This window comes from Metopolophium dirhodum, chromosome 7, assembly GCF_019925205.1.
Source record: "Metopolophium dirhodum isolate CAU chromosome 7, ASM1992520v1, whole genome shotgun sequence".
Taxonomy (NCBI): Eukaryota; Metazoa; Arthropoda; class Insecta; order Hemiptera; family Aphididae; genus Metopolophium; species Metopolophium dirhodum.
This window is the reverse complement of record NC_083566.1, coordinates 555,122-573,412: the sequence shown is the minus strand read 5'-3', so window position 1 is coordinate 573,412 and position 18,291 is coordinate 555,122.

The following is an 18,291-nucleotide window of genomic DNA, read 5'->3' as shown; positions in this document are numbered from 1 at the left end:
ATCCCTGCATAGTGCATTTACCTTTGCCGTGATCAATAGTGATTACAATTGAATAGTAATTACACATTTTTGTATTCTTATTTTATTTTAATAAAATAATTATTATTTATTATTTATATTGAAATCTATTCCACGGTTCTTACAAAACACAAACTTTTGGCTACATCTTATATTCATATTATAACCATTTCTTTTTCGTAGAATAGTTTGGTTGTTGCATAGATCCCTGCATTACCTTTGCCGTGATGGATGAATGCAGAGGCGTGACAAAAAATAGTATGTGTGGCTCGTGCGGGAAGGAAATTTTAATCTTGGCCGAAATACGGCCCACGTCGCCCGAGACTGAAATAGCTCACTTCCCGCCCGTGTGCCACAAGGGGGGGGGGGGGGTATTTACTTTTTTTTTAAGTAGCTATAGCGCGTTTAATTTGGTTAATTTAAAAAAATCGTAATACGTATTACGTATTACGTATTACTGTATACAGTTCGGAACCATGGATTGGCTGATTCAACCAATTAATTAAATTAACAGTTCTACCCCACGCTAAAATTGTTAGTAATTTGCGAATAATTAATAGTTTGGTGCCCGACATTCAAAATTTGAAGAATGAATAGTAGGCGTAGGTACCATACTTTCCATAAATATTGAAAAACACATTATTATATGTAGAATCAATGGAAGTAGATCTCTAGAAAACGTTTAATACATATTATTGACTTCTTCTCAACTGTTAAAAACACTAAAAACGATACGAGTTATTAAAAATAAAATTTTTTTAAAAACCAATCGATTGATCAAAAGTCTTAAACGATCTAAACTTGTCTCCTCTTTTGAAATATATCTCCCAGTTTATTTTTATTGCACGTCTACGGCATGCAAATAAAATAATGAACAGTACACAGTGTCCGTTTACTAAACCTTACCCTTATAGACAAGGTGATGTATCTAAACATTATCCACCTTAAATATAATATATTATAATGTTAACATTATTCAGCTAATTTACACATTAGCTGATGTGCTTAGAAAAAAAAAATATTTTTTTGTATTTTACATAAACTAGGCATATAGTGGCTTAGCCAAAAATCTCCCTAGGTGAGGGGACCAATAAATAAATACCATATATGATATATGTATACTATATAAATAACTTGGGGGGTGACCGGATCTTCGATCACCCTTAATATGTCACTGGCACGATGGGTGTAACGATTTATCAATATTTATCAATTAATCTTCTCCTTTAAAAAAATCAAAAACTGTGGTCTATGTTACACATAGGTACATGCATCATTAATATTGTATTATGTTTTTAAATTTGAACTAATGATTTTACGCAAATTTAATAAATATACTTAGGCATGTACTTATATAATATTTTTTATTAAAATAAAAGAACATTAAATATACCTAATTGTTTTTAAACAACATTATATCATGTAAGTTAAGTTTAGTTTTAACTTGTATTAAGACGACGCTACCCATAGTATATTAGTATATTATTTTTGTTCACTAGATTCAATGGCGTGATGATGTTAGTTAATAGATTTTATACTATAGTATTAGAGTGAATTGTACTATCAAACTTTTAGATAAGAGCATTATCTAAGCGTCGGTTTTCATTCGATATTTTAATTTTCAAGGGAGGTATGAGCATTTTAAATATGTGATATTTCACATACTAATCAATCTTGCTTGAAGATTAAAATACCGAAAATCGCCGAAGTTTAATTACAGATAAAGTTCTTAACATACAATTTGATATTGTAGGTCAATTCACTCTAATATAAAAACTTACAGCATACTAATGAAACTAGTGAATGAAAATTGTCATTACGTGTCATACGTGTGTAAGACGGAGACAAACAGTGCATGGGTAGCGTCGTCTTAACACAAAGTTCTAAAGTTGGTCCACCCACCTTACTCAAAACAGTCCAAAATGGTATCAAAAGTTTAGATTTTTATCAAATAGAATTTTTTATTCAATTTAAATTGTTTGTCAATTATGGATTTTTTATTGACTGTTTCTTTAGCTCGTATCTTATCTTTGGTGGACTAGCAAATTCTGGGGATGGACCCACATGTACTAGCAAATTAAGACGAGACTTGATACCATTTTGGACTGTTTTGAGTTAGGTGGCTGGACCAACTTTAGAACTTTGAAAGCTCGAATCCGAGCTTTGGTGGACTAGCAAATTCCGGGGATGGACTCACAAGTACTAGCAAATTAAGACGAGACTTTTGATACTATTTTGGATTGTTTTGAGTAAGGTGGGTGGGCTACCTGAAGTTGGCCCACCCTTGAATAGGGGTGGAATGAATGACTAGCAAGTTCCGCGGGAATGGGCTCGTGTTTTAAATGGATTGTGTGAAGTCGGCGGGCCAACTTCATGGACGTGATAATAGTGCCTAATATATTATATTATAATTTATAATATTGAATATTGAACACAGAATTTGACTAAAGCTATTTTGTGTATTGACTAACAAGATTACCTATATTTAATATTTTATGAGCAAAAGCACTATAATAACCGTCTGTTAAATTACATTAGTATGGTTTTCGAACACAAAATGTAAAAATGTATATTATACTATAATATTAAATTAAATGTCTATAAGTATACATACACTACAATTATTTAGATAAATTAATATAGAAAACTGAAGTTGTCATTTAGATGAGTCGCAACGCTGAAAATCATACCATAGGGGTATCATTTAGGTACTTAAAAAAAGTCATTACATAGATTATTATTAAATTATTCATGTAAAAGTTGTTTATTAGATTATTATTATTAATCGTTGTTTTATCAAGTGTGTACTTCACTCGCTCAGCCCTAAATAATGTACAAATTACTCGGGTATTTTGCGAAATAAACGTTTTAAAAATAATATTTTTACTTTATCCAATATAGGTTAGTAGTGTTCACCTTACCCGGGTAATGTGTACATTATCGATCTTTTGTACTTCACCCGTACCAGATAGGTACACTTAAAAAAATGCGCTACATAAGACTTAAGTCATAAATACATATTATATATTACTTTACATAAAGCCTAAATTCACTCTAAACCCTAAAAAAGTCAAATGCAATGGTTTATAAAATTTCTTATAACACAATACACGCAACTACTAGAAAAAATATTTAATATACGTTTCAGTATTGTATCGGATGTCTTGGTATACAATACTATACGTCATAATATACATAATTTACGAAAATATTTTAATTATAATTATTAATTTATGGTTATATAATATATATACGATCATTATTACCTTGCATCATTATAATTTATGCTTATATATTTTATTTATTTTTTAGATAATTTTCTTTTCTTTAGTTTACTATTCACTTTACAGTTTAAACTGTCATGTAATAGGGAATTTATACTATTTCTTTTTGTACTCGTACCTATATTTGAAAATATTTCATATTAAGATGTACCAATTCGCTTTTAATATTAAACATATTTCATTTTTAATTTTGGAATTTTCGTTTAATATCATTATAATAATTTAATTTATGTGACACATAAATCATAAAATATTCCATACTATATTAGTAAATTATATATAGGTATTTACTTTTATCGAAAGTCGCATGTAAACTGTCTGTGAATTTCTAACACTCTATCGCGTTTAAATTATCCACGGAATCGATTAAGCATAGTGCCTATATTATAACTTATAACAAAATATAAATGTTTTCATGTAGATATTATATTTTAGTCATATACAATTCAATGCATAAAATCAACGAGCTTTAAATCCGTTTAGGATGCACAATTATATACCTACAATTTTTAAGGCGCAAAAAAGACCGATCTATCATTATTGTTATTTATTTTTCGTGTTATTTGTTCTTCTATTCAGTCTTGTAAGCCGGATATTATCACTGTCGAAAAAAAAAATGTCGCAAACAAATAAAAAGTTACCGACGCATTAAAAACTCTGTAAACATTTTTTTTCTCGCAGAGAAATCATTAAACGTGTGTAATCGTTTGGCTATTACAAAAACACACGACTAATTTTGACGAACCATTATTATATGAATGTAATGCAGTTTTTAATATTACAATATTTTTCACCAATTGAATATTATTATTATTATTTACTCTAATCGCCTACTTGATTAAGATATAATAATTTTCGACAAAAATACATTAGTTCAAGATCAGTAATATTTTTGAGTAATTTTATGTTAGTATGTAGTATTATACTAGTATTATAGTTAATAATTGTACTTTTAAAACGATACAGAGGTCAAAGACTGTTGAAATATACAATTAATATTAGTATTCAAACCATGTAAACACACGTGCGTGTACAATGTCGTTTTCTAATAGATACTTATGCAGCTACGATATAGCTGTGTAACACCTTTACTATCGCTTTCTATATTATATACGGATACGGGATGGCCTCGATTGTTCATATAAATAGGGCCTTTGATGTATGTAATAATCACTTGTGCAGACGCCGTCATACCGAGTGTACGCGGTGTGTGCGTATAGTCACAGTTTAATTGTCCAGTTGTACGTTATTATATATTATACTTATACATAATCATATTGTCGTGTTATTACTTATTATATTAATGCTAACATCATTAGTCCGTCAAGCTCCACTTTCAACAGGTTATGGGCCCAGAACAATAGCCCAGGACAATAGCCCAGGACAATAGCCCAGGACAATAGCCCAGGACAATAGCCCAGGACATTAGCCCAGTCAATAACCAAGACATACAGTCTAGTGGATTCGTGATCGAAGTATTTTTATATCTGTATTAACGCAGAAAACTACAACCAGTCGGAGATATCCTGGATTTCGGAAAACGGCGGAACAGTGTACATAGGTAAAGTTTTGTTATAAATTGTTATACAGGAAAGTATACGGGAAATCATCGGTCATGGAAGACACGGTGAAGATAACAAAATTATGTGCGGAAAACTGGTCGTTATGGAAGTTCCAGATGAAGGTCATTTTAAATGCCTTGGAAGTAGGTGAGATAGTTTCAGGTGAATGGACGAAACCAAGTCTACCTATAAAGAAGTCGGCAGGAGAAACCGACGAGGATGCCAACGCACGTTGGCAAAGGCAGACAAACGCTTGGCAAAAAGCGGACGGTAAATGTCAGAAAATAATAGTTACCTCAGTGGACGATGGTCCATTACAATATTTGATTAACTGTGAGACTGCATTGGAAATGTGGGAGAAACTGCTGAGTATTTACGAGCAGAAGTCTGAGGCAAGTATACATTTGCTTCAACAACAATTTTTCAGTTATTCAAAGGAGTCAACAGATGACTTGTCGACGCATATTTCTAAATTGGTCAATTTAGGAAGGAAACTGAGAGTAGCGGGTGAACCAGTTACGGATAACATGGTTATGACAAAAATACTAATGACATTACCAAAAGAATATAATCATTTTTACAGTGCTTGGGATTCAGTCCCAACGGGAAGTAAAAATATAAATAATTTAACTAGTCGATTGTTGATTGAAGAATCACGGGTTATCCAGATCAAAGGTGAAGTTGGTGAACAAGAGAAATCGAGTGCATTTCCAGCCAAATTTCAAAACAGATCCGATGGAAAAAACGGCAGTTATGGTAAAGGTAAAAAGCAATTTACTAATAAAAGTAATGTTAAATGTTATTACTGTGGTAAAATTGGTCATTATAAAAGAAACTGTAAGAATTTTCTAAGTAGTATGAAAGGTGGGAAAACCGGTACTACAGGTACAAATTTAAATGCATTTGTAAGCGAGTCAAGGATAAATGAAACTACAACAGATACGTGGGTTTTAGACTCAGGCGCGTCGGATCATATGAGCGCGAACCTAGAATGGTTTACAAGTTATGAACCATTGAAATATACACAACAGGTAACAATAGGTGACGGAACAAATCTGTACGCAACAGGAAAAGGTAATATTAATATATTATCATACGTGAACGGTAATTGGAATAAAAATTACTTGGCAAATGTATTGCACGTGCCGGGATTAAAATTTAATTTATTCTCGTGCGGGTCAGCGTTGGACAAAGGTTTAGAACTAACGTCAGACAATAAAACGTGTGTGTTCAAAAGAAATGGGATTCCTGTATGCATAGGCACAAGATGCGGTAGGTTGTTTGAATTACAGATCAAAGTCGAAACACCGTCGAAAGCTGAATGTTATGCGAACATTGCAGTAGAAAGACGATTAGAAGTATGGCATAAGCGTTTAGCTCACCAGAATATTCAATACGTGAGGAATTGTTTAGCAAAACATAATATTGATTATTCAACCAAGGACGATCAATTTGTATGCAGCGACTGCATAATCGGGAAACAACACCGTCAATCGTTCAGTAAAAGTGAGACCGAATATTTTAACGTCGGCGATTTAATACATGCAGATTTATGTGGACCGATGCAGAGGGACTCTATCGGTATGTCAAAATATTTTTTATTATTTAGAGATGACTACTCACGTTACAGAACGGTATATTTTATTAAAAATAAATATGAAGTAAAAAATATTATGGAAACATTTATAAAAAGTGTTAAAACAGAAACAGGATCTAAGGTCAAAATATTAAGGACTGATAATGGGTTAGAATTTGTAAACAAGGATATTACAGGTATTCTACAGAAATATGGCATACGACACCAAACTACGGTAGCATATACGCCGGAACAGAACGGGAAAGTCGAGCGTGATAACAGAACAATCGTAGAAGCTGCCAGGACAATGATATGTGCGAAAAATCTTGACGTATCATTATGGGCAGAAGCTGTGAACACAGCCGTTTATACACTTAATCTAACCGGGACGAGTTCACAGAATGGTAAGCCACCTTACGAGTTATATTATAAAGTCGTGCCAGATATTAAACATTTACGAGTTTTTGGTACTGCGGTATATACACACATACCAAAGCAAAAACGTCAGAAATGGGATCCAAAAAGTGAAAAAGGAATATTTGTTGGCTATTCGAACAGCACGAAAGGTTATCGTGTATGGTATTCGAAAACAAATAAAATATCCGTGTGCAGAGACATTATATTCGAAGACGAATGTAATAATTATGAAAATGTAATTGCTGACACAATAGAGTTAACAGACACTCAAATTAATTCAACGGGCGTGCGTGAAAAGGACGAAAACATAGTCGATGATAGAAATGTTATGGTTCTACGTGACAGGAATACACTTAAGAAGCCGGACAGGTATAATGTTCAGACTTTTATTGCTAACTGTGTCAGTCCATTGAATTATGATGAGGCAATTACTGGGTCAAACAAAAATGAATGGAATAATGCTATGAACGACGAAATTAATTCATTACACGAAAATCAGACTTGGACTCTAGTCGATTTGCCACAGGATAAAGTTGCATTACGAAATGCATGGGTGTTCAAAACAAAATATAAAACTGACGGTAGTATAGATAAATTTAAGGCCAGATTGGTCATTAAGGGTTGTTCACAGAAATATGGTATAGATTACCATGAAACATTTTCGCCAGTGGTCAGATACGAATCAATTAGGGCGATATTCGCAGTAGCAGCTGTGGAAAAATTAATACTACGACAATTCGACATCAAGACAGCATTTCTGTACGGAGAACTACAGGAAGAAATATACATGGTACAACCACCAGGATACGAAGATGGATCGAATAAAGTATGTAAGCTTCAGCGTAGTTTATATGGCTTAAAACAAAGTCCAAGATGTTGGAATATACGTTTTAAGAATTTTTTGAATGCATTTGGTTTACAATGTACCGAAGCGGATGCATGTGTATTCAAAGCTGATAACAGCCAAATTATTCTTGCAATATTTGTTGACGATGGTTTAATCGCGGCAGATAATGAAGATATTATAGAGAAACTTTTAACAAACTTGGAGAAAGAGTTTGAGGTTAAAAAGGGAAACTTAGAATATTTTCTAGGTATGCAGGTAAACTTAATGAAAAATGGTTCATTATTTGTGCATCAGACAAATTATGCATGTAGCATAATTAATAAATTTAATATGCTGGACGCCAAAGAACTTTCAATTCCGATAGACAAATCACATACTATTGAACAAAAGGAAGGATCGGAGATATTAAGTGAAGAAATACCTTATAGGCAGGCAGTAGGTAGCTTACTGTTTTTATCACAGGTAACGAGACCAGATATAGCATATGCAGTAAACTTTGCTAGTCGTTACTTAGCAAAACCAACTAAAGCTCATTGGAACTTGGTAAAACGGATTATACGATATGTCAAACGAACATTTAATTATGGCTTGTATTTTAATCATAATACACAACTGTCATTAGAAATATTTAGCGATGCAGATTACGCAGGTGACGTTCAGACACGACGTTCAACGTCAGGATTTCTATTCAGATACGGGTCAAGCATAATTTCATGGACATCGCAGAGACAACATTGTGTGTCATTGTCATCGACAGAGGCTGAATATATTTCGGCCAGTGAAGCTGTAAAAGGGATCATGTGGATTACGCGGTTGATAATAAGCTTATCAAAAACAGGTGATAAACAACCGACATTATTCATTGATAATCAGAGTGCTATTCGTTTAGTTAAAAATCCGGAGTTTCATAAGAGGACAAAACACATAGACGTACGATATCATTTCATACGGGAGAAATACGAAGAAGGACAATTTCAACTACAGTACATTGGAACAGAGGACCAGATTGCGGACATTCTAACCAAGCCTTTGGTTAAGGAACGATTCGAGAAGTTGCGGTCAGCTGTAGGAGTGACTACAATTAATGAAATTATTAATTGAGGGAGGGTGTTGAAATATACAATTAATATTAGTATTCAAACCATGTAAACACACGTGCGTGTACAATGTCGTTTTCTAATAGATACTTATGCAGCTACGATATAGCTGTGTAACACCTTTACTATCGCTTTCTATATTATATACGGATACGGGATGGCCTCGATTGTTCATATAAATAGGGCCTTTGATGTATGTAATAATCACTTGTGCAGACGCCGTCATACCGAGTGTACGCGGTGTGTGCGTATAGTCACAGTTTAATTGTCCAGTTGTACGTTATTATATATTATACTTATACATAATCATATTGTCGTGTTATTACTTATTATATTAATGCTAACATCATTAGTCCGTCAAGCTCCACTTTCAACAAAGACAATACTTTTTGACCACTCATCCCGATTCAATCACCTGCAATGATCGATAGGTACAATTAATTATAATTTCAAATCATAAGTCGTTGCATTCTGAGAAAGACCATACCATAGTTCGAGTGTTTAACAATAGCCAATATACCTGGTAATTTTTTAAAACTGCATAATATTATAATATATATAACTAGAAAACAAATTTGATTAAAGATTTTTAAAGTTAATGCATAAAATGAATTAAAAGAATATCATTGTAATAGTTTTAAAAAAATATCACTGTTAGTGCAAAAAATTCTCTGACGTTCAAAACTCATTAAAACTAACTGTCCCCCAGGGTGATTTTTTAAGCATGCTCACCCAATTTGTATGCTTAAACTATATATATAAATTCAAATTCTGATTTTTACAGTACACTTGAAGACCATATTTTCGAATGCTTGAGATTTTTTGTACCACTTAAGGATGTTCCTGTAATACAATACAAACTTGAGCATATTTAAAATCTATCCTGTATAACATTTTATACTATAAACTATAAAGTATAGAATTATTAAATTCTTGCGATGTGATTGGAATTAAATACGAAAAATTGTTAATCAAAATGCAAGTTTTCAGATTTCCAAAAAATAAAAGCCACAAAAATGTAATTCTTTCAAGGGTATAAAATTGTATTATAGTAAAATATGTGAAAAAAATCGAAACACAAATCTACAAAACATTCTAAGCAACACGCATGGGTAATATAAAAATATATTGTAAACGTAATCCTGTAAGCTTGAGTTATAACGGAAAACAGAAAAAATTTTGTTTTGAATGTGTTTTTTTTATGTATAATATTAAAGGTATAATAATATTCATTTTGTAGATTTTGAATTTTTTTTTTTTTTACATATTTCATGGATTTGCATAATGTTCTCCATTGCAATCTGCTGGGAATGCCAAAAAGTGCCGCCAAATGTAGTACGTCATACGTATCCTATTTCCAATCGATAGACCACGGGTTACATGAAACTTTTACAGCATTTTTTCTACAGGCACGGGTATAACAAATGATAATAAACAAACACACATCATTTTAAAACTATAGTAATAATATAGCTTTTTCATCCAGTTCGGAGTTTAAAACCAAGTGCACGAATCAAATTACAACAGGAGTTTAAAATTTTATTTATTCGTTTCAAATAATATTGGTACAAAAATCAATTTTATTTATATTATTATTATTTCCAATCACCGGTAGGTAATATAGAATATAGATGTGCAAAATTGTTATAGCTACAACGCCGTTCAATTAATTTAATAAGTAGCATTTAATATATTGTAATCATTTCAATTTGAGAGAAATTATTTAAATTTCATTAAATTCAAAGGATTTTAGTTTTGATTTTGTTATTGTTAGATTGTTCGTATATTATACCGGGTCTTTACCAGAGTTAGTGTATTTTTTCATTTTTGAAAAAATAACTGTTTTTGTTTCAATAAAACAAATTGTTTGAGTTTTAAACGGTAGTTATTTAAAATAACTTAATTTTAATTTAATATGCAATTTACCTATATGTCAATATACCGTGTACTAGTATATTATTATTTATTACTTATTTTAAATCTTAAAAGTATTTGAAATGTATTTTAAATATTTTCTGAATGGATGTTTTATGTGGTCATTATATTATGTATATATTAACTACAGAGTAAAGACATTTTAAATTTAGTGATTTCTTCAATAAAATTTTTAAAAAAATTATAACGAAGGATGGTAGTAGATATAATTATTTTACTTGAACTTTTTTTCTGAAGGATATCAATTATTATTTATTGTTAATAATAAACCAAAAACAACCACAATATTCACTTGGATTCTACACCGTTTTAAACATAATATGTTTTATTCGTTTTAAACAATGACTCAAGTTGTTTAGAACATTGTGTTTTAAACATAAGAACCCTAGTCCTTACACAGTAAAATAGTAAACAATAACAAAACTAAACAAAAACTCAGCTTTACCGTCACAGAAAGGTAATAGGTATCTAAACTGTTTTTAGAAACACAAACACTGTTTTGCTTAAATTTTGATATCTCTTTGTAAACACGGTTTTAGGTATGGACAATTTAGTTACTACCATCGCTCTTTTCCGTGATGCGTTTAATTCCACTATTCTATAATAAATTGATCATGGATTTTAATATTTCATATAATATAATAATAACATATAATATATTATATTTTATTTACAGTGTCCGATGACATAATATTTTGACTGAAGAATATATATGTATTTACCAGTCTTGGATAGTATTCCAAATACAGTATTCGGAATACTTTTAAAATACTTTTTCCAAAAGTATTCTGAATAACTGTTTAGAATATTTTTTAAAATTTTATTCCTATAAAAAAAATACTTATTATTTAAAATAATAACTGTTTTCGTTTTTTTGGACATTTTTATAATATTATACACGTTATAAAATTTTAAATCTAGGATCAACAATTTAAATTATATTATAGTATTTTACTCTAGGGCTATGATGTGCAAGATTTATATTGTATATTATGAATTATAACACTTAAACATTAGTTAAAATTAAATTATAATATTTATTACAAATTATTAATTCTTTTTTTAATTGCCCATAAGTATTCCAACTGTTTCTTTTATAGTGCATTTATTCGACTTCTTATTTTTGATATTTATATTTTTTCTAGAGATTATTTTCAGTTTTTTAGATTTGTTACAGTTTATACCATTTAAAGCGTGCCCTTTAGTGTTACTAATATATTTTATTATAATGAAAACTATAGTTACTCTTTTGATTGAAAAATTGACACATAATTTTTTTTTTCTTTTTAATGTTGATGCATCTAAATAGAAATTCTAAGTAGCTTTTGAGTTGCTAAATGATACATTATAATATTATGTTCTAAAAATGATAATCATCATTTATAATTTTATAATATAATATAACAAATAGATATAATATTTAGTGCAGTATTCATTATACTCGAATATTTTATGTAATATGTTAATATATTAATATTTATTGCAGTATTAAAATTATCATTAATTTTTTACCATCATATTTGTTGTTTGCATAATTTTACAAAATCCAAAAACCAGAGGTTAAAAAAATACATGATCAAAGAATATAGGGGTTGAGTATGCCCGGTGAATCATCCTGTAGAAAGCATAGAATAAAATCAGAACAGATAATGATGCAACTCCATATTATGAATCCCATAGTTAATTTAATCTAGACAATAGTTAATCCATATATTTTACCGTCCCGGCTATAATTAGACTCTAACCGTGAAATGATACTACATTAAAAACATATAATAATATAATATATAATGCGGCAAGGTCAAATTGTATTTTATCTCTCGATTTTCTTGCCTTCTATGTAGTTTAAGCAGTATTATATTTTAAGCATCAGTAACTGAACATGGTAGATTAAAATATTATAACATTAAACCTAAGACAGGTACGCTTTTGAATTTTCTCAGAAAACATTCTGTGTGCGCAATGTACGTTTTTTATTTTTAGTAAATTAAGGTAACTTGAAATATTATAATATACAATAAATAATATTACAATATTAAAGCTTAAAAATGTTGATCAAGTTTTTTACCTAAACCTACCTATTTCTATGCACGTGTAAATCTTACCGAAAACCGTACGATTTAACCAACATTTTAGGAATATTGCAAAAAATATTTGATTCTCGTCATCATAATATTTTACATTTGCTCATTAAGTTAAATATTCCATAAACAGACAAATATCTTTTAAGTAAAATAATAACATGTTTACAACAAAAACAATTCTGGTAACTTCGGCGCAATAACTTTTTGATTTGTAAGTACATTTTCTGGACATGACAATAATCAATCACTCAGACGTCATTACACCAACATGCTGTTGTCATTATGTTTATGCAGAACATTGGATCTCCAGAATATTATTATAGTTTTTTATATTATACGTTAATTCCACACAATCCAAAAGCCATTAAAATGAATGTCTTTATATTATACGCAATTTTCTGCTAATTGGTATACTATATTTAAATTTTACGGTTGTTGCAGGGTTGTCACGTCGATGGTTACAGGATACGTCGTGCATGTAAATAATAATTAAATCAATTGAATTTAATTGATTGAAAACAATGCACTTGAGGACATTATGAAAAAATTTATAACTCGAATGTCTATGTAATGAGTACCTAGTTGGTAATACCATAGGTAGTAATATATTATGAAATGCGTCGAAGGTAAAAAATGGTTGATCCCCAGTAAAAGTAATAAATAATAATATTCTGTTTTATATAAATTATATACCTATTGTAATAATTATAATTTTTTTTTTTTTTTATTTGGGTTAAGGCTTCGACTACTTAGGTCATTAGCCTGTGGTACTGTAGGGGGGGGGAGAGGTACTGTGGATTTGTTTACTCGTGATTTGTTTTGGCAGAATTTTTAATTTGGGCACCCGTAGTGCCATGCCCGGGTGGGGGATGGCGGCACTTGTTCTCCGGACACCGTGACTTGCTCGAAGAAAAATGCCACCCAAGACCAAGGTATCGAACTCAGGTCGGCCATTCCGTCCCCCAATTATATTTATATGACGTAATAGGTATAATACTGTATTATTCTTTACTAGCAAGAATGCAAAATTATACATTTTTAAAACTGTTTGTAAAATTGTAACGTTTTGTTCGTTTAAAAGGACGCGATACAATAAATTATGTATTTGAATTTTTTTTTTTTGGTATTCTATGAAAATGTTTAAAATTATTTTTAAAAAAAAACGTTGCCTTGGTATTTAAATAGAGAAATAAATATTATCAATAAAATAAAAAAAGTAAAAAAGTATAATATGACACATAAAATATATTGTACTAGGTATATATATTTTATTTTATCCTGTATACAGAATTTCCACCGGGAGGAATGCTTTGATTTCAACACATAGTACCCTATCTTTTATCAAATTGGATCAAGATGGTAGTTTAAAAAGGAAATTTTTCGATTTTCTCAATAGTTATTTAATGCCACGAGAAAAACTACCGACAAATCAAGAAAAATCGCTAAAAATGGGATTTTAGTTTTGAACGCTTTGTTTATAGTAATGAACTAATGAACATAAAATTATAATATTATAATATTAATTCAACTTACAGGCAATAACAAATAATAACAATATAAAAAATCCAGACTGACAAACCGTCTTCGCTCAGAATCGTTTTTCTTATACAATGATATTATATCATTGAATTCAAGTTTAATACAATCCATTATACATTGACCCACTTGTAACCTACTGTACAGCATAGCGACATCCACTTACCCGATTTTTATATTATAAATTTGAATAGTCCACTAGTATATTATTTTTTTATTTATTTTAAGTGTCTAATTTGTGTAAAGTGTTGATTATATTATTAATTATATCTACCTACTATTATTGTTTTCTATTATTATTTATTTTGAATTATATTTTAATTCATATTATGAATTATAACGTTGATTAAAATACTGTTCAGTATAATACCATAACAGTATTATGTGTATAGTTTATTGTTTTTTTTTTTAAATATAAAATTATCCACGTATAATATCCAGATATAGAAATATTTATTAGGTAGACTTGCTACGGACAGTTTTAGTATAATTTAATAAGTTATATGTATTGGTAGAAACAGTGGCGAATAATGACACCCCCCCCCCCCCCCCCCCCTTGGACTGTTTTATGTTATTTTTTATTATAATATTGGGCTAAAAAAAGGTAATTTATTTTTTAAAAAATTCCCTCCCCCCATCGGGTGACTTATGGATCTGCTACTGGGTATATATTGGTTTAGAACAATTTTGGGAAGGAGATTAATTGAAACTTTTTATTTAAAACTTTTATTTCTCCCATTTCAAGGTGCTAAGAATCCTTAATTTATATGGAAACCCAAGGCTGGTACTGCGGAGGGGGTGTCCACTTTCCAGTGATCCTTACTCTTCTGCCCCACCACACAAAATTATTTAAAAATTATTAAAAAAACCACACGATTGAACGTAAAAAATATGTATGAGTAATATTTTAATATTTTTTTGTACTCAATATTATGAAAATTATAATTAGATAAATTAATAATTTAGATTCGGAATACTTTTTAAAGTATTGTCTCCATGTGTAGGATATTAAACAATGAACATGCAGTAGAAATTCAAATCAAGTGTTATTTTCACTGAGATACAACCATCTTTACGATCAAAACCACGGAAAAATTGTTCAAAATTGCTTTAAAGGCAGCCAACGATACAGAGTTTAACTTAACTCCTGTAGTGTCAGAAATATTGTTTCAGCTAAAAATAGAACTCTTACAAACTATATATCCCGAAAAATGGTACAAATCATAATATACTTTTAAAGCTTAATTTATGGAATAACTAATTAGTATAGCAATACAAAAAAACAACATCATATTATGATGCAATAAAATTATTAAAATTATATTAATATTTTGTGTATTCATAATATATTAAATACAGATGACACGGTATTTGTCCTAGGCATCAGTATATAGACTCCTAATCGACACCTAAGCAAAAAACAATGACTTCGCACCAAGAAAAAAAATATGCTTATAAACTAATAACGTGTATTTCATCCGATCGATTAAAAAAAAAAGATGACATTATAATTTCATTAGCTGCGTATAATAGTTTAATGAACTCGATTTAAAAATATGTTTATATTTAATCTATTATGTATAAGTATATTTATAATACCTATATGTACATATAGTACCTATACTATACCTACGTAGAATATTAAAACTGAAAAACAACGACTTGAAATCGTAATTTTTGATGAATATGCAGATTATATTGTTCAATTGACGTTTAATGTCAGCTGTGGTAAAAGATATAAACGTCACATATAGAATAATATATGTAAATTATATCCACTACATTTTATAAACAACGACTAAAGGTCATTTCATAAACTTTATGTTTAAGCAACCCATTAATATTTCATGTTTTCTGTCGAGGGCTGAAACGTAAATATACGTTTAGAGGTAGAGACATTAAAAAAATAATTTATTTCAATAAAAACATACAATATTTGCTTAATTCAAGGACTATTTTTTTTTTTTTATAAGCCCACATTCTCCTTAAAATCTTTTCATAATATCATGTTATTGATTTAATATTTTTACTTTATAAATTACTGCGTGTTTTTCATAGCAGCTCGCCAATACAAAAATATAAAATTTCACCTACTATTAGTATTCATGGATTCGAGTCTTCTAACATTAATTAAGATTGTACAATGTACATTGACCACTGTGCAAAAATGGCGAAAACGTTAATAATAAGTAATTATTAATAGCTAACTTATTACACGTGCCAAACATATAATAATATATAATGCAATTTATATAACAATATCCGTATCAACCATTTTATAGTAAATATAAATTATTTATATTATACAGGATGTTTCACCAAGCATGCGCATTCATAATTTTCCTTTTAATAATGATTTTTTCCAAATTCTGATAATTGTAATTTGTTATAGATAGACTTCAGGAGTCTTAGACTTTAGGCTAACTTTAGACGAAGTCATAGATTTCGGGTCTTCGGAAGTGTCCTGTAGCTATACCGACTTTTTTCAGATACGAATCAGGAAATTCTTCTTTGTAAATTATTAACTTGATGTTTTTTTTGTAATGTTGATGTATCTAAATCAAAATTCAAACAATTAGTTATTTATTCTGAGTTATTAAATTGTATTTAATGTGGATGATATTCCTTAACAATGGGTTTACAGAAATATAAAATTTTAGTTAATTTAGTATTTATTATACTCAGATAGTTTTTACAAATTATAAAATGTTAATAAATCCACCAAAGCTCCATATCTTCTAAGCCTTTTATCATAGATCCGCTATTCTTAGTAAACAAAGTTAAATGACTCGAAAACTAGGAACTCGTTTGAACTTCAATTTAGATACGTCAACATTTTCAAAAAAAATCATCTGTTTAACAAGTTATGGAAAAAATACATTATATTTGCAAATGTTTCAAAATAATATTGTCCTAATATATGAACTTAAAAAAGTTAAAAATTAGAGTATGAATAAATAATGTATTAATGAAAACAATGGGTGTGAGCATATACTTGATGAATGACTCTATATAATGTATTATTACACCTACCATAAGTAGGAATAGGATTTCGATGCACTTTGCATTCATACTTTTTGTATAAGTCCAAAGATATACGATTCTCGTTTTAAACCTAAATTTTATGTAATTTTTTAATCAGAATAAGAATTTTTAATTTTGTATTTTTTTGAAAATTTTCAATTTTAAGGTCATTTTTAATTTCTAAAAGCATTTTAAGATTTTTATGAAATTTAAGTATTTAACTCTAAAATAAAGATTTTTAAATATTTTAGTTTAAGATTTTTGTTTAAAAAGCAACTTTGTAACGTACTAACAAGGATTTTACCTAATCGACATTTTTAATGGAACGGATAATTGTGACGTGAAAATCGAGATTAAGAGTAGCGATGGAAAATTAATTGAGAATAGTTATTTTATTCGGATTAAAAGTCAATGTACAAAATTAGAATTTGTGCAGTCCTGCAAAACTTTTTAGTAGCTTTAATCATAAATATATTTTGGTTTTAAGCTTGTTAAAAAAAAGAAATTAAGTACATTTTATAGATGCATTATTTTAAACTTTAGGGCATAAAAACATTTTTTAACATTGTTGGGTTTTTTTTCATTAAATTCCCAGCTCTAACCATAAGGCATACTACATTCATTAAATTTGTAACTTGTACGTTTTCGACAGCTACATTACTGCAAGGTTATCTAATACCTATATAATCTTATATTCGTATTATGTTATATTATAATTATAAACATCATAAAATATTGTCAAAGGTAGGTATGTAGTGAAATATTGTTAACAAAAAAAGTATTAAGGTGAACTTTTAATTTTTTAGCGATGTTCTTTTAAGATTTACGATGAAAATATACTTGGTTTAAGTTATTTATAATATACAATATAATTATATGACATACCATTTTAATATAAAGCAAGATACTCA